General features: G+C 54.3%; 1 long non-coding RNA gene across 3 annotated transcripts; it reads left to right on the forward strand.

Annotated features, from left to right (window-relative positions):
- Positions 1-5813: 5813 nt before the first annotated feature.
- LOC306654094 lies at positions 5814-13063 on the forward strand. Of its 3 annotated transcripts, XR_013761879.1 has the most exons (6): positions 5814-5911; positions 6006-6260; positions 9064-9099; positions 10148-10995; positions 11308-12242; positions 12693-13063. It is a non-coding gene; the product is annotated as an uncharacterized lncRNA (long non-coding RNA). The 3 variants fall into 3 exon arrangements; XR_013761878.1 differs by having other exon boundaries at positions 10148-12242; XR_013761880.1 differs by lacking the exon at positions 9064-9099 and having other exon boundaries at positions 10148-12242.
- The last annotated feature ends 5204 nt before the right edge of the window (positions 13064-18267 follow it).

Raw genomic sequence — 18267 nt, forward strand, 5'->3', positions numbered from 1 at the left:
TCTGCCCTGTGGCCTGACAGCACCACACCATCCTCACTCCGAGGACTCCTCTTGTATGCCTCCAGCTCTGGGGAGCTCATCCCTCAAACAGCTCTCATGGGGAGAAATTCCCTGTGGCTGTTGAGAGCCCTCTCGTCTCTGTAGTCACTTGCTCTGTCCCTGGGGTCCCCTGAGAGCCTGCCTGAGAGTCCCCCCAGGACATCCCTTAGGCCTGCAAGACTGGATCCGCTGGACAGGAGAGAGAACATGACCCTCAGTCAACGAGGAGTAACCCAGAAAGGTCAGGGAGCTCGGCTGGGTAGTCCAGCTGGCTCAGAGTTTGGGGGGAGCCTTCTGATCCCCCACAGGTTGAGGGAAGGAAGGAAGGATGGGAAAAGGGGAGCAGAAGGAGGAAGAAAAGGAGGGAGGAAGGAGGATCTCGCTCATGCCTGGAGCTCGGTTGCTAGGGGCAACGGCAGGCATTGCATTCTAAGGAGGAACCAGATGCCGAGGAGGGCACAGGGAGCACGGGAGCTGGGGCCCAGGCTCAGAGCCACAGACCCAGGGCTCCGAGGGCTTGGGGTGGGGGTGCCTGTGCAGCCAGGACCCCAGGAGGCCAGAGTGTTTGTGGAGCCTGGCAGGAGTTCTGCGGTGCGGTTCTGACCCCAGGGCTCAGAGGCAGGCATTTCAGTGGGAGGAGGGGCGGGAGGGCTGGCCACCACCTTCCTAAGCTTCCCACAGCCCTCTCAGGGCTACAATCTGTCTGGGACTCCAGAGTTCAAGCAGTTGCAAGGCTGGAGTTGGGGCAGGGCTGGGGGAGGAATCTTAACCCAGCACCCGTGGCCGCACCCAGCACCCCTCCCCACCCTGCTGGAGCACCAGCCTGCCCTCCCCACCTTCCTGGCTAGAGCAACGGGAAGAACAGGCGGTTGCAGAAAAAATGCAAGCTGAAGACTGGAGTCCTCTGGGGCTTTGGCTCACTCCCAGCCCCTTCTGACTTCATTTTCTGTGTCTATAAAGTAGTACAAATAACCTTGTCCTTGGATACATTTATCAACAGTTAAGTCTATACACATGTGGGGGGGTCCCTTGTCAAGATAATAAAGGAGAAAAAAATGATAAAAGGAAGGGCAGTCACATTCACCTTGCATTTCCTCTGTACCAGGGAGGGATTTGTGCTCCCATTTCCCAGATCAGCAAACTGAGGCTTAGAGAGCTAGTTAGTGAGAGCACTAGGAACTAAACAGAAGACTCCAAAGTCCTCCTCTCCTCCAAAGCAACCTCTTGAGGTTGCTCCCACCAGGACTTCCCTGCTGTTGCCCCAGGGGTAACCCCCCAGGCGAGAACTCTGAGGTTGAAGCCTCCTTACCAAACTCCCCAACTTCATCCCCACTTTCCATAGCATCAGCCCCTGCTCAACCACCTCAGCCTCATCGGCCTAACCAGTCAGCCAGCATTTGAGTCCCACGCCATATCCCGTCATCTCCCATCTCCCAGCCCTGACACATGCCCACAGCCTGCCTGTTTGCTTCCCGCTTCTTCCACTACCACTACTGTATTGTGTAAGAAGTAGTGTGACCCGCCCCACAATGTCATGGCTTTAAACAGTGACCATTTCACTATGCTCTTGGATTCTATAGGTCAGATAATCGAACAGGGCACAAAGCGACTGCTGCACAATGTTGGGGGTGGGAGCTCAATGTCTGGAGTCAAGAATCATCCAGAAAGCCAGGTGCAGTGGCGCACACCTGTAATTCCTGCAGCTCCAGAGGCTGAGGCCGGAGGATCACGAGTTCAAATTCAGCAACTTAGTGAGGCCCGAAGCAAGTTGCAAGACCCTCTCTCTAAATAGAATATAAAAAGGTCTGGGGATGTGACTCAGAGGTTAAGCACCCCCTGGATTCAATCCCCAGGGGGTTGAACAAACAGAACCATCCAGAGGCTTGCTCACTCAAACCTGGCAGTTGATGCTGGTGTGGGTGGGGAGCCAGGCTGGGCCGCCAACCAGAACCACCTGCACATCACCCATACTCACCACGAACCTCAGGACATGGTGGCTCAGTCTGATAGGACACCTTACATGTTGGCTTAGGGCTGCAAGGGGGTCTCAAATGAGGTAGAAACTGCATTTCAGTTTATGACCCAACCTCAGAAGTCCCAGAGTGTCATCTCTGCCAAAGTCTATTGGTCAAAGCTGTCACCGGCCTACCCGGGCTCACAGAGGGACACAGACCTACATCTCCAGGAGCAGGGCCCAGATCACACTGTAGAAGAGCCTGTGGGATGAGGGAGACTGCTGGGTCCCTTTTTGGAAAATGCAAGCTTCCCTGTTGCCTGCCATCGCTGCCCATTTCCTTCTCTGAGCCCTGTCCCCTCCTGCCCAGATGCTGCCCTGTCTCCTGCAGGATCCATGCCCAGATTGAGAGCTACAGCTTCCATACTGAGGGGTCACGAGACAGGACCTCAACCCATGCACAATGCCTCCAGAGGAACGCCTGGGCTCCCTCTCCTTTCCTGGGCACGCTGGCTTCCCGGCTCCTCGTCTCTTGGCCACTACCTCATCTGTGCTTCCCGGGCCTCAGGAAACTCTGGATTACTCTCTGAGACTGGCACCCGCACCTACTTGCCGAGGAGCCTGCAGTCAGTAGTTCCAGCCCCAACACTCCCCAAAGGACCGCGCCCTCACTCGCTTGCAGGGGTCACTCGCTTGCAGGGGTCTCCGCCTCCCCGTCTGCTTCCACCAGCCTCCCCCACCCCAGTTCACGCTCCTGTGGGGAAGGGAGCTCTGGCCACCCTGGCACTCCAGCCAGAGGTGCTCTCCCAGCACCCAGCTCTCGGGCCAATCCAGCTCCAGGTCCTCTGGGCTCACGTGAGGCCAGGCCCTCCCGCTGCCTGGGCTCTCTTCCAGGTCACTCCCAGCTCTGCTCACCTGGAGGCCTGACCTTGCCTCTCCCGCTGAAACCCTTCCAAGACTCCCCGGCATTCAGCACACACCCCAGCTCCTGCCAACACAAGCAGAGGCTCTGGCTGCCATCTGAGTTCTTCCCTCCTGTCTGGTTTCATTTATCACTGTCCCCCTCCTCACACTGTGCTCAGGGCTCCAGGTCCCCAGGCAGGCCTCCTTTCTCTTCCAGGCCCTTCATGAGCTGCTCCCTGGAAGCAGCCTCTCTATGGCCCTTGCCCAGGGGAAGTCTGTTCACCCTCAGAACGCTGTCCCTAGACTTTTCTGTGACAATGAAGATGTTCTGTCTCTCACAATGGAATATGGTAGCACAGCCCACTTGAAATGCAGCCAGTGTGGCTGAAGAACTGATTTTCAATTTGTGGATCAATCAATTTAAATGTAAATGGCTACATGTGGCTAGCGGTCACTGTTGCTTGCAGCTCCAAGCTCCTGGAAGCCCTGCCTGACCCTCCATGCTAGGACAGAGGCCCCTCTTTTTTATGTTCCTACCGTGCTATGAGTGCTATGGTCTCTGAGGTGTTTATTTACCTGTTCTCCCTCACTTGCCTGAATCCTTTCAGGGACCACTTCTTTTTCTTTTTGCTTTCTTTTTTCTCTTTTGGCACTGGGGATTGAACCCAGGGGCACTTAAGCACTGAATAATGTCCCCAGCCCTTTTTTTTGTTTTGTTTTGAGACAGGGTTTCACCAAGTAGCTTAGAACCTTGCTAAATTGCTGAGGCTTGTCTTGAACTTGTGATCCTCTTGCCTGGGTCTCCCGAGTTGCTGGGATTACAGGCATGTGCCACTGCACCTGGCCTCGGGGCCACCTCTTAATCTTCATGGTGTCACCAACTCCAGGCTCAATAGCTACACAAAGTGACTGAATATTCTGAACCCAGATGTGGGCATGAACTGGACTTTCCATGAAGACCAAATCCAAAATCATTCTGCTGAAGATCTGAGTAACTGTGTGTGTGCACACGCATGTCAGCGAGCTCACGTGTGTGTGTGTGCACACCCAGGGGCCTCAGCAGGACCTGTGCAGGCCCCTACCGCACTGGGGACAGTGGTTTCACATGCATGCTGGCGCCCTGGGGCTGGACAGGAAGTGTGTACACCTCTGAATTGGCCTTTATGAAAATCAAACCCTGTTTCATTCTTGTTTCTAAGATGCTTCATCTGCATTGCTGATGAATCTTCAGGGAATTTACAAAGAAATGCTTCCAATCCTCCACCGTGGACTACCTGCCCACTCTGCTCCATGGACAATAAAGGGAAATTTGCCTTTTTTTGGTATGGGGTGGAGCCCAGAGGCACTTAATCACTGAGTCACATCCCCAACCTTTTTTGAAAATTTTGAGGGGGCTGGAGAGATAGCTCAGTTGGTAGAGTGCTCGCCTTGTAAGCACAAGACCCTGGGTTCAATCCCCAGCACCCAAAAAAAAAAAATTTTTTTTGAGATGGGGTCTTGCTAAGTGGCTGAGGCTGGCTTTGAACTTACCATCCTCCTGCCTCAGCCTCCCAAACCATTGGGATTACAGGCTGCACCACCGTGCCCAGATCATCTCTTGTGTTTTGATGTTCTTTTTAAGGTCTCGATATGGAGTTTCCTTCAGATGGGGTCTTAGTTTGTTTTCCCCACCCATCTCCTCTCCTCTCCTGCCCTGGCTCCCCATTTCTGCTGGAACATGGTTATCCACCACCCCCAATCTGGGACAGGTTCTTCCACCCAGTCACGCCCGAAGGGTCGGCTTCTGGGACTGGAAAGGGGACGCAGACATGGAGCTTGCCATCAAGGAGTTCCCTGGCAAGAGAGAACTAGTTGTCCTTCTGTCCTGTCCTCAATTCCCTACAATGTCTTTACAAAGCGGAATCTTGGAATTTTGGTGCTGGACAAGTTCTCAGAGGCCCAATGTCATTCCCATGGCACAGTCAGGGAGACTGAGGCGCAGGGAATGGACTGGACTCGCCACAACAACAGGGCGGGGAGCCTCAAGCCCCCATCCTCAGTCTGGGGTTCTAGGTACCGTGTCCCCGCATCGCCTGCTCCCCACCCATATTTCCTCCACCAGGCTGCTATGCCAGGGGCTCCCTGATTCCTCCTTGGCACAGGCTGGCGATTGGCTACCCTCAGCTAAGGCTGTGTTCTCCGAAGAGTCCTCTTATTTACAGAGTCACGGAAGACTGCCCCTCCGCAAGGCAGCTGACTGCTCCCCAACAGGGGTGCAGTCCTTGCACAGCCAGGCAGCAGTCGCCTGGAGGACTGCCATTGTGTCTCTTACAAAGGCATCGAAAGGGCGTGTCAAGACCTTGCACCCTGCAGTGGGACCCCCACAGAGGACTGAGAGCAGGCCACTGCGCAGAGGCACAAACAGGGTGCCAGGTGTATGACCTAGCCTGAAGCTTCCAGAAAACTGAGGAGATAGATTGGGAGAGGGCAGAGAATGTGGGCAGAGCATCCGACCTGCCATCTGCTCTTTTAGCCTCTTCCATTTCCCTGCCTCCATTGCTCTTGACCTTGAGGGAGGGAGAGAGGGGGGTAGTGCTACTAAGACCCTGCATGTGATGGGAACGGCACCCAGGGTCCTCTTCTCCCTGTGGCAGCCACTGCACCTGTGAACAAGTCCCATCCACCAAGCCTCCACCCCACCAAGGACACCCTCTTTCCCCAAACAGCTCCCCTAGCTCTGTCCCCACAGAGCCCTCCCCTGCCTGGCCCAGCCTCCCCTCGACATGCATGCCAGCTGAAGCTCCAGAGAACCAAAGGGAAGGAGCCAGTGTCCTCATTTGTTTTAACAATGAGAATGTCGGACAAAGCGCTTTCCAGCCCGTCGGACATTCGGAAGTGGCCTCCGCGCCCCAGACCCACAGTCACACGCGCTTTCTCTCACGTACACACAGTGTGCTGTGAAAAAGAGGCTCCATGCCAAGCAAGCTGGGGAAATGTGGCACCTTACATTCCCCCACGTGGTGGTTTCCAAAACTGGTGAGCATTTAAAAGCTCAAGCACTGGGGGAGTTCCACAAGAACTCAGCTCAGCCTGGCATCTCCCAAGCTTATGAGCCCGCACTTCTTTTTAGGACAACCTCTGACTCTCTTGGAAATTACTTTTGCCTGCTGGTAGAGGAGATCCAACCACAGCAACCGAAGCAAAGCGTTATATCTTTTACTTTCTGGTATCTGGAGGTCATCAGCCCAGGGTGGCTGCACTGTGTCATCGATATCCCAAACTCTCTCTTTAAGGACTCGTCTCAGCACTGGTGTCTAGCTCAGCATCACCTCGCACTCCAAAATGGCTCATCCTGTCTGCATTCCAGGCAAGAAGCAAGAAGCGGGTAAGTGGAAAGATCCCATGCTCTCTGCCTCTCTATTACACAACTTTCCCAGAAATCCTATCCAATTCTCTTGCTCCTATGTCCTTGGCCACCTGGCTTTACAGGAAGCTGGGAAATAGAAATGTAGTCTTTTAGGTGGGATAGGAAAAAGCAGACCGTGAGGACTAGGTAGATAAGGGCAGTCTCCTTACTGCTTCTTTATGTTATTATACTCTAGGAACTGGTTGAGGTCGGGAAGAGCTGGACCCAACCCCTATTTATACACTGTGTGGCCTTGGACAAGCTGTCTTCCCCGACCCCTAGTACTGAGTGGGGACTAAACCCAGGGGCACACTATCACTGAGCTACATCCCTAGCCCTTTTTATTTTTTATTTTGAGACAGGACCTCACTAAGTAGCTTAGGGCCTCACTAAGTAGCTGAGGCTGGCTTTGAACTTGTGATCCTCCTGCCTCAGCCTCCTGAGTCACTAGGATTACAGGTGCAGGCCACCATGCCCAGTTTAGATAAGCGTCTTAGCCTCTCTGAGCTGGCATTCTTGCCTCTAAATAGTGACTACTTTGAGGACCAAATTAGATAAAATATGTGCTAGCAGTTTAGAAACTGTAAAATGATATAAAATGAAAGTTCTTATTTTAATTTGTTCCTCTAAATAGCCCTTTGAAGCAGGCAGGGCAATACCTATATCCACATTTAACTGAAGGAGAAACTAAGGCTCAGAATTGACTTGTATGATGATGATAAAATCTATGCCCTGTTTTTGTTCACAGAATGAAACTTGATCCCAGCCTGAGCCTGAGCCATGACCTTGGTTACAGACTAAGTCTTGATCCTGGCCTGAGTTTAAGTTCTGAGTTTTAGACGGAACCCTATTGCTAGTTATAGAAGGAACTTCTATTTTCCCCCTCCTGCCAATCTAAGCCCTGATCTTGGGCTCTGACCTCTAATAAACACAGAGGCCCTCTTGAACCATCTAACAGCCCCAAAAGGTGTCTACTGGGTTCCAGAAGGGTGTATATGGGTGATGCCGATTCCCAGGCCTGAAGCACTGTCCTCCGGGGTGGGAGCTTCCTCCCACATTTCCCCAGCCATGGATAGTCAGGGAGAAAACAAGCCCCGTCTGTGGACCCTGGCGGAGAGAGCCAAGTGGGCGCCCAGAGAAACAGGAGGAGCACAGGGCCTGCTTCCCCCTAGTAATTTTCCCAGCCCAGACAGCTGTAATGGGGAAGGTATTGAAATTTAAATCAGAGCCCGGCCTAACCTCTCTGCCGGCACGGCGCTGCGGCTGCTGCCTGTAATCTCAGGCCGGCTATCTCCTCCTGGGGAGAACGACAAACCGACTCGGGAAAGTGATAAATTTTCAATTTTATTTTAAAATATACCAGATGGGAGATTTTATTGGAGCCATAAATATGTCAAGAGCAATGTTGGTGTGCGATGGGCGATGCCCCCTCCTCGGGGCCTCTCTCCCTGTTTAGAAATTCCATCAGATTCTTAATAAGAGGCTCCCGTTCGTCTGCAGCAAAATAGTCTCTATATTAAAGCAATTGAATTTCCATTTGCCAGACATCTTGTGCCTTAAGCTTCCAGGTTCCAGGGGTGTGGGGTTGCTAAGCCGATTCTAAATGAACCTAAACTAATAACTGCACAGCACGCTGGGGGCCGTGAGGAGTGGGAGGGGAGGGCGGGAACCGGAGGGGAACGGAGAGGACGCGCCACCAATCGCGACATCGGGGCGGGGAAAGGAGGGGCCGCCCTCACCTCTCCTCCGGCTGCCAGCCTGGGATGACAATTCTGCAGATGTCTGAGGAGCCAATCCCTTCCTGCACAATGGGGAAACTGAGACCGGGGCGACAGGGCTGGAATGCTCGTCCCTCCCGCCTCGTCTCCGTTGCTTTTGTTACCACCTTCATGGATTTGACATCAGGCTGTGCCCAAGGCCTGGGTATTCCCTAACCCCCTCGCCCCCAGCACCCTTCTCTCCATCACATCCGTCTTTGCTCCAATAGAGATCCCAAACTGTCAGTCAGCGACAGGCATCCAGAACAGGAGAAAAAGTCAGATGACAGGTTCAAGGACATCAGAGGTGAGATGATAAGAGGTCAGGGAAAGCGAGATCCAGAGAGGGTGCAGGGAACATAATTCTAGAACAATCCAGGGGTAATGCCTACCTACAACCTATGTACTCAGCCCACGGGGGCTACTTCAGCTGGGTCTCTGCAGCTCCTGCCTGGGTTTGGCAAAATGCCCAAGGGTGGCAGGTAGCGCCTCAGCAGGAATAGCACCTGAGAGTGGCCCTGCCTTGACTGAGCCTCCACTCTCTAAAATGGGTATGTGCTTCTGAATACCAAGAAGTCACAAAAATGCAGATACTGCTGCCTGTAACCCTGAATATGAGAGCTTAATGGAGCTCATCCATGGAATGTTTTGCCTAATGCTGGCTCCTCTTAAGTGTTCCAAAAGCATTACCTATTATTCCTTTGTTGTTATGATTGATATTACCTCCCTGAATGCTTCCGGTAGACACTGTATCTCCAGGTCATCTGACCTAGGATTGTGTAGACAGCCACGGTTGGATTCTCAGAGTTGTGGGTTTCCTGTCCATTAGATCTACATAGGGAACCTGGAGGCAAGCAGAGTTAGATAAACCCTAGTTTTCACTTCCTCTGTGTATTCCATGACCTCTCTGAGCCTCAGTTTCTCTATCTGTGAAATGGGTGACTAATCCTTTCCATGTCTTTTCTTTGGGGACTGTCCCATGAACCAGAGCTGGAGAATACATTCTTTGTTTTTTGTATTTTCAGTTCTGGGGATTAAACCCAGCGCCTCACACATGCTAGGTAAGTGCTCTATCCTGAGCTACATCTCTGGATCTTTTTAATTCTTTTTTTTTTTTTTTTTTTTTTTTTTTTTTTTTTTGGCCATACTGAGGAATGAACCCAGGGGTGCTTTACCATTGAGTTACATTGCTAGCCCTTTTAAAATTTTTTTTGAGTCAGTCTCACTAAGTTATTAACAAGTTTCTGACACTGGCCTCAAATTTGCAATCCTCCAGCTCAGCCTCCCAAAAAGCTGGGATTACAGGTGTGTGTCACTGTGCCCTTCAGAGTATACATTCTTATCTCTCTCTCTCTCTCTCTCTCTCTCTCCCTTTCTTTGGTACTGGGGATTTAACCCAGGGGCACTTTACCACTGATGTACATACCCAGTCTTTTTTATTTTTTATTTAGAGATAGTCTCACTAAGTTGCTGAGGGCCTCTGAGTTGCTGAGGCTGGGCTCAAACTTACAATCCTCCTGTCTCAGTCTCCCAAGTTGCTGGGATTATGGTGTGCCACCTTGCCCAGCTGTATATACTACATTTTAAAACTGTACTCCCAATCTTGCCAACCTGGGTCTTGCCAACCTGGGTGGAGTCACTGGGGACAGCATTCACCACCTGTCCCTGCCCCACCACCTCTAACCCAACTGCAAAAGTCCAGGGAGCTGCATTGAAAGTGTTTCTCGGACAAGGTCAGGGCAGTGAGCATCCGGGTTTCACGTGGGATGCTGTGGTAAGCTGACAGCGCAGCGCCATGGTTCAAACACACAGACTCAAGCAGCAGAGACCCAGGCCAGCCCCAGCCCGAACAGTGGCACCACCAGACATGACCACCTCATTGGTTCCTGGGGGTGATACTGTCAGCCTCCTGATGTGGACGTGTGCTTCTCTTTGGAGAGAAGATCCATAGTTTTCATCAGCTTCTTCCAGGGTGTCCAGACCCTAAAATCATTCAGAACCAGGAGCACAGGCCCTACCCAGGGTCTGCCCCTCACCCCCACACCTGAGGGGGAGCAGACAAGGGAAGGGGTGCATGCACGCCTGAAAGCTCCTTTCTCTGACCTTTAGGGAGACCTCGGACAGGAAGCTCCTGGGATGCAGGGAATTGCAAGATGGAACCCCCAATGCCAGATGCACACATGGGCTCAGGTGAAGGGTGACTGGGAGTTGTCACACCCTTGGACCAGCTCCCATTCCTCTCTGAGGGATGACCAGCGTCCACCCTGCTGACCTCCCAGATCCCTGCCCGCTCTGCTGTCCTCTGCTTCCGGGTGAACCCTGTGCTCCTTCCTCAGGGAGGAGGGGTGAAGTTTATTCCTTCCCGTTGACCCAGCAGCATCTGAACCTGGCGAACCTTTCTAGAAGGCTCACCAGGCCCGGGTGCCACCTGCTTGAGGGGCTTAGTCTGCTTCATTGCCCATTTCAGAGATGGAGAAAGAGGCTCAGGGAGGTCACAGCTAGCAAGTGTGGGCTGGATGGGGCAGAGAGTGGCAGGAGGGTCCTGTGGGTGGCCACCGCCCAGTTCTTTCCCAGAAACCATCTCTTTCACTGCTGCAGTCCTGTGAGGGGGACAGGATGAGGGAGACAGGACAAGGGTGCAGCTGGGAAGTCAAGGCTCTGAGATCCAGGGCGACTTCCCGTAAGCCACACTGCAAGGACACCGCAGAGGTGAGGTCTTCCAAACCCTGCCTTCCTGGGCTCCTACACAAACAACGGTTGTCACTGTGCTCTGAGAAGTTCTGAACCCGCCCATTCAGCCATTCATCTCTTCCACGGATGCGTACTGAGCACCTACTGTGTTAGGTGCTGCACCTTGTAGGGCTGGGAAGAGATTCCACAGAGCCAAGCAAACAAAAGTCCCTGCTCTCCCAGTGGAGGAGGAACAGAAAACAAAACAAATAAATTCATCACAGAGGGTAAGAGGGGGACAAATCTGTGGAATGCAACAAAGCAGGCTGGGGAGGGTGGGGAGGCCCAGAGAAGGCAGTTTAAATTGGAGTGTCCAAGGCAGGTCTCCAAAAACTGAGCGGAGACTAAGCAGAGCCGGGACCTGGGGGAGGAGCATGTTGGCAACAGGATCGCCAGTGCAAGGCCCTGGGCTGACAGAGGGCCCTGTGCTTGAGGCCAGCAGGGAGGCCCGTGTGACTCTAGCAGAGTGAGCAGGGTTGTGGGAGGTAGTGAGGTCGGAAGGGCCATGGGAATCATGTACGCAGGCCTTGGCCTTGCAGTCGCCATTGGACGGTGGGCCTCCGTGGGCTACTCTGAAGGTCTCTCTCATGGCGTTTCTGGCTCCTCACAGCCTGAGGTGGAAGCCCCTGGGACCAGGTGAGAAAGGCCCTTCTTCGCTTCTCCACACCTCCCTGCCCTGTCCCCCAGCTTCACTAGGCTAGGTGGAGTGAGGGAGGAAGCGCCAGAGCCTCCCCTGACTAGGCGCCAACTGGCCGCTGGTCTCTGTGGGTCTGGAAGCTGCCGGCCCCGCAGGAGCGCTAAAAACCATTAGCAGGCAGACGGAGGCCTGGGGAGGCCTCCGAAGCCACACGGAAGCCTGCAGCTAGGTTTGTTTGGGATTTAATAAAGGCCCAAAGCCCAGCCATAACCAACCCTGCACCTGCCCCTCGCCCAGGCCTCCCCGGAGGAAGCACTGTCCAGGGAGGCTCCTCCGGGCCACACAGCAATTCAAGGCCAAAGCCTAGCAGTCCCCAGACAGGAGAGGCTTTCCATACCCAGCCCTGAGGCCACTGTCACTGCAGCCCAGGGGCAGGACTGGTTTCGGTAGAGTGGGCAGGGGACTGTTCAGAGCCCCTGCCTCTGCGTTCTAGGACTGAGGCCTTAACTCTCCTGAGTTCTAGTTCTTATGTCTGTAACACATCAGAATCATTGTATTTCTCTGTGAAGATGTCACCAAAAGAACATAGCCTTGTCCCTTCCCAGGGATGAGTCCAGCCAGGCACAGGCACGGCAGGGGGTTCTGAAGCCAGAATTCCAGGGTTCCCTTCACAGCCCTGCCACATACCAGCTGTGTTGCCCTGGGTAAGTTACTTAACCTCTCTGTGCCTCATTTCCCCAGCTGCAAATGGGGTTAATAATAACCCTCCTTCCCAGGGCGCTGTGAAGATGAAATGAGTTCACCTACCTAAAGCACTCAGGCAAGTGCCTGGCTCAGGTAGGTGCGATCTGATCGCTGCTGTGCAAGTTGATCGCACACAGCTGTAGCGGGGGTCTTTCAGAAGCCTAATGTGCACAGGACAACCTCGCCGGCCTCTTGTCTTCTTCCCATGCCTTCCCATAGGTGGGAGGTTGCCAGGCAGCCCCCGGGCCTAGGTTCCCAGAGCAGACCCGCGCCTCTCGTCCCTGAACTGAGCCTGCCCTCCACCCACCCACCCATCGATCCCGTGGAGGCAGCCGACCAGACGGGCGCTTTTAACAGCTTTTAAATGTGATGGAGCTCAGTGAGCTCCAGAGTGGAGGCGCGTCAGGGGTGGTGGGGGTGGAGGAGGAGGGTTTCAAGGTCAGCCAGCATCAGCTTGACCTTGAAGCTGGTCCCCTCCCAGGGAACAGCCCCAGGGCTGCTGAGACTGGGACCAAGAGATGCCTTTCTCATTCTCCTGTCAAGGAGGCCCTGGGGGCCTGAGCTAAGGAGAAGGACTGAAAAAAAATATATCACGGAGAGGCGTTAAATGGATTAAAGAGGCAGGTGGCCAGAGGGGACGAGGGGCAAAGCCGTGCCAGACAGCAGCAGCAGAGACCTTCTCCTCCACGAAACTGCAAATTGGCTTCTCCTTCCTCATCACTCGCCAGAACAGTCCCCGGAGCAGACAGGCTGGGAAGATGAACGACAGCCCCTCCATCCTGGCTTCTTCTCGCAGGCTCCACAGCAGGATGGCTCTGCTGCCTTTGTCCTGCAGATTAAGAAAAAGCAGGGCGAGAGGACTCCCATCACCAGCTCCCCTCACCGAAAGCAGGAGGGAGGCTGGCGGCCACAGGAACAGGGTGGACCTTACATGGCGGAGCCACCCACCAGGTGGCCCTCACCCCAACACTGCCTAGATGGGGCGAGAACTATCCGGGGTATCCAGATGTGGTGGTGCACACCTGTAATTGCAGAGGCTGGGGAGGCTGAGGCAGGAGGATTACAGGTTTGAAGCCAGCCTCAGCAATGTAGTGAGGCTGTAAGCAACCTAGTGAGACCCTTTCTCAAAATAAATAAATAAATACGAGGAGCTGGGGATGTGGCTCAGCAGTTAGATCGGGGAGGGCTCAGCGCCTTCACTGCTCCCGTGGGCCCTGCCACAGCCCCAAGTGGCAGCAGGCCCCCGTGGGCAAGATGGCTCTCCTGCCTCTGTCCAGCTGCTGCTGCGTGGGTGGGTAGATGGCCAGTGTGTGCTGAGGCCTTGCAGCTCACACCATGGTTCCACTCCCATCACCCTCTGAGAGGTGGGGAGTCACGCGTCTGCCCTATAGTCTAGGGAGCCGGCCCAGGAGCAGCGTGGCTTTCCTAGGCTGTCAGCTGGTAGGTGGGGGAACGGGAGTTCAAGTCCACATCCTGGCTCCCAGACCTGGACAACGCAAGCCTATGCTGGGAGGAGGGTTCTCAGGGGTCACCCAGCCACCACGGGGACCGTAGGGAGAGCCAGAGCAGTGGGCGGCCCCTTCCCAACTTCCCTTCTGCCCAGAGTCTGGGCCATGGCCAGGGTGCAGTGGAGAAGGCCAGGCCCCTTCCAGCACACATTCCCTGCCCCAGCCCTGAGAGAAGTCATGGGAAACACAGGGCTGCGGGTGTCCCTGGGAGTCCACCCACCCCAGCAAGGCCCTAAGGGAGGAGGGGATTCCAGGCCTATTGACAGAACCCTGAGCTGGGAACCTGGTGGCCTTATTCCAGGCTGACCTGCCATGGGCTAGGAGGGGGCCTTGGACAAGCTCCTGTCCCTCTCTTAGTTTCCACATCTGTGAAATAGGAGGTGGGGCTTCAGGAGGAGAAGATTCCTCTGGCCTGCACCCTGGAGGACCTGGCCACCCACTCACTCGAACCTGGCCCAGGTAGACACAGTAGCTGGAGAAGCCAGAGCTGAGTCCCTGGCCCACAGTGTGGGAATTCCAGGACCTGGGCTGCCGAATTCCAAACTTTCTGTTGCACAGCCCAGACTTTCCCACAGGACCCAGCCCAGCCCCCAGAGTAGCCCCTGCTGTTCCCACTGTGGCCCTTCCAAGTGGAAACCGCAATGCGTGTAGAAGCCAGGCAGAAAGTAAACATGTCCCCAGGACCTCGAGGCCCTGGGCCCAGCCTAGGGCAGCCTGGGGAAGGCAGCCCTGACCAGAGCAGATTCCTGCCGAGCTTGTCTGGACTGGCCTGGGGCCCAGGGGACCAACCAGCCGCCTCCCTGCCCCCTGCTCAGATCAGACAAAATGCTCTGCTTCCTGCTAAGGAGCTGGGGGTGGCTGCCTGGGGACCAGGAGATGGGGGCGCCAGGTTCTGGTCTAGTCCTCCCACAGGTATGCCCTGTCCCTCCCTGGGCCTCACTGTCCCCATCTTAACAATACCCACGGAGCATCAGCTGCTTTCTAAGGTCTTTTCCAAATGCTGAGAGTTTGATCCTAGAACATAACCCAAGATGGTCAGCTGGAAATCAGAAGAAGCGGCAAGCAGTCTCAGGGAAAAGAGCTGGGATCACAGGCCAGGTCTAGTAGGAAGGACCCACGTGGGCTTTTAGTCCTGGCCTCTCCCTCCCTCTCCACATACCATCTGATAGCTGAGGAGACAGAGGCCTCTCCAAGCCGGAGCTGGACAGTGGAACCGACTCCCTCGGGGTTCTGAGCCCAGGGCCTTGAAGAGGCCCAGGCAGCAGGCAAGTGCAGGCCAGGCTGGGGCGGGGGCACCGGGGTAGGGACACCGTGGCACGAGCCGGTCCTTCCTGGCCTTCTTCTTTCTCCCCACCCTGTGCTTTCCCCAGGACCCAAGCCAGCCGCTGGTGGAGGGGAAGCAAGTGTGCAAGCATGGTGGGGGACAAGGGCCATGCAGACCTGCAGGACAGATTCCTCTCCTTCTCTGGTCTCCTTATTATGTTCTCTGCCCAAAGATCCTAGTTTCTACTGTCCCCAAAGTGGGTTCCTTGTCTGCACCCACATGCTGGACTCTGAGAAGATAGGCGAAGGCCTCTCTCCCTCGGCACCCCTGTTCTCCCACAACTTGAATCCCTATTGGCTGGGCTCCACAGCACCCACGCCCTCTACCCCTGCTCCCTCTGGGCACAGGGCTTGAACTCATGTCCCTGACACTGGTCAAGAGTCAATCATACCTCAGAGAGATCCAGACCACCCCATCCCTCAAGCCAGGCTGCTCCCCTGAAGGCCTGTCAAAGTCACCCCGCTTCTCCCGTAGCAAAAGATCCTCTGTTGACGTAGGTGGCCCATGACACATATTCCCCTTTAGGACTCTAGCTGAGACCTATCCACTCATCCCTGTGCAAACAGAAGGCTCCTGGGAAGGGTTTCACCTCAGGTTGTCCCTCAGCAGGATCCTTTGGGATTGGGAGGCAGAGGAAAGAGACACTGCAGGATGTGGACAGTGTCTCTCAGTGCCACTTGCCAGGTTCCACCAGAAAAATCAAGGACTAGGTCCTGGGCCAGGAGCAGGGTCTAGTCTCCTTTCTGCTATTGACTTGCTATGCGATAGTTGCAAGATGCACCCTCTCTGAGCTACGTACCTGTCTAAGCTTAGGCAGTGTGAACTGATCTTCCTTGGGTTTTAGGATCTCACCCCACCCCACCACCATTGCTGCCGAGGGGCTGATGTCTCCCTGGCATCTCCTCCTGCCTGCCGCCCCTACCCACTCAGAGGACACAGGCAGCAGAGTGCAAGTGCCACCTCCCAACTGAGGCAGCCAGCAGCTCTGATTCCCAAAATCAAGGCTTACGGCAGCCCACACGGACACATGGACATACAGACACCCAACCACGCTGCCACAGGACTGTAGTCGAGAACCCTTCTCTCTGCCGAGCAAGCTAAAGCCTTAATCCCTTTACGCAAAACCCACGGAATCCCTCCTCCAGGGAAGTGGGGGCGCCAGTTGGCTTCATTCACTCATCCAGGGTGGCCCGCTGGCTCGAGCACCCATGCCCCACTCACTGTACACAGCTGCTGGCTCACTCTGATGGCACACATGTCCCTAGCAACCCCACTCCCAGGCTCCAGGAACCCCTGAGATTCAGGGATGTGGAGACTCCATGGTCCTCCCTGCCTCCTTCCAGATGAACTGCTGGCTGGGGACAGACAGGTCTGGGCTGCCAAGTTCCCACATTGATTTGATGTCCCCAGCCCTGGGGAGGACTGTTATGACTGCTAAGGACAGTCAGAGGGTGCCAGAACCTGGACACCATTCAAATACCACAGAACGGGGAATGTTTCTCTGCCTCCCTTCACTGGATTTCCAAAGGCCCACCCTGGGCCCCTCCTGGCCAGAAGAAAGATATGGAAAAACCTCAAAAAAAAAAAAAAAAAAAAAAAATGTCAGAGCAGTCAGAGCAAGGGTCATCTCAGAAGGAGGCGTGGTTAACGGTGGAACTAAGGGTTGGATGCTTTCCTGGTATCCACAAAAGCCCATGGCTCTGTGTCCAACCATGTGTGTGCACGAGGTCAAGGGCAGCGCTGGCGTCTCTAGCGGCAGGCAGGTAGGGGCATGAGAACAGGACCACACAGACTTGTCAAGAGCATCCACAATCAACCTCATTCTGAATAACCCCAAATGGAAACAACCCTGGTGTCACCGACGGGTGCCTGGATACCCTGGGGACAGCTTTGCTATGATGTGTGGCGCTGTGCAGGGGGAGGAGCTGCAGAGTTGATGTCCTTCGCCTGCATGGAAGCTAAGACACAGATACAAATGACTATGTAGTGTGTTCTGGGAGAGGCACAGGTGGTCCTAACGAGAAGAGCTGGGGGTGATGTGGGACAGTGGAGAGTAGGGAAGACACCCCTTTCCCCAGGTAACGGCCGGGGTATAGATGTGGAGATGGGCAGCCTGGCCATGCTCCTGGAATGAATGGATGAAAGCAGATGGGACTAGATCACCAAGGGTCTGGAAGCGGCTGATGGGGTTTCATCCTGTGGGTATCAGCCTGGGGGGCTTACGAGAAGTTTGGTACAAGAGAATTATCCAAACTGATCCCAGATGCTCACCTGGGAAGGCCTCCGCCCAGAGTCTCCCCACCTGGCTTCCACCATTTGAACTCCCTTCCTTAGAGATCTAAAGACTATTCCCACTCCAAGAGACCTTCCCAAAGTGAGAACTCTGGGTGCAGCTCAAACCTTAATGGACCAAGATCCTCAGAGAGATTTGATCTCCGAGGTGAGGGACCCAATGCTGCCCTCATGGAGCTGTCCCTATGGCTCCCCCAGGGTGTTTCCAGACAGACGCTGCAGGACGGCAGGCTTTTCAAAATACACCAGAGGCGGGTCATGGTGGTGCACACCTGTAATCCCAGTGGTTTAGGAGGCTGAAGCAGGAAGATCTCAAGTTCAAGGCCAGTCTGGGAAAATTAGTGAAAATTCATCTTTAAAAGGGCTAGGGATGTAGCTCAGTGGTAGAGCCTAGTATGTGCAAGGCCCTGGGTTCAGGCATTGCAAAAAAATAAAATAATAAAATAAAATAAATAAAATAAATCAAGGCTGCTAACAAATTCCCGTGGGACCTCGGTGGGCTCCTCTCCTCCCCGACACCTATTACTCAGAGCTGGTGTTCCTCAGAGCTCCACCGCAGCTCTCTCCTCACTGCTCTTCCTGCCTCACCCACAACCCTCGCCCCAAAGCTGGCCAAGTTTCTTCTCCAACCTCCACCTCAGGTTTCTCAAATGGTGAATGCAAACCTGTTCTGCCTGGCCTGCAGCATTTACAGAGTTTTGGAAATCAGCAGATTTCCAGAGTAAGTCAGGAGGGAGTTCACTCATGATCATTTTGCAAGCTGTTCACTTAGAATGTACGCCCTCTTTTTTTTTTTTTTTTTTTTTAAAAACAGGGGATTGAACCCAGGGCCACTGAACCACATCCCCAGCCCTTTTTATATTTTATTTAGAGACAGGGCCTTACTAAATTGCTGAGGCTGGCTTTGAACTCGAGATCCTCCTGCTTCTGCCTCCCTAGCTGCTGGGATTACAGGCATGTACCACTGTACCCAGCATATGTCCTTTTTTTGTAT

Source organism: Sciurus vulgaris (assembly GCF_902686455.1).
Source record: "Sciurus vulgaris genome assembly, chromosome: 2".
Classification (NCBI taxonomy): domain Eukaryota; kingdom Metazoa; phylum Chordata; class Mammalia; order Rodentia; family Sciuridae; genus Sciurus; species Sciurus vulgaris.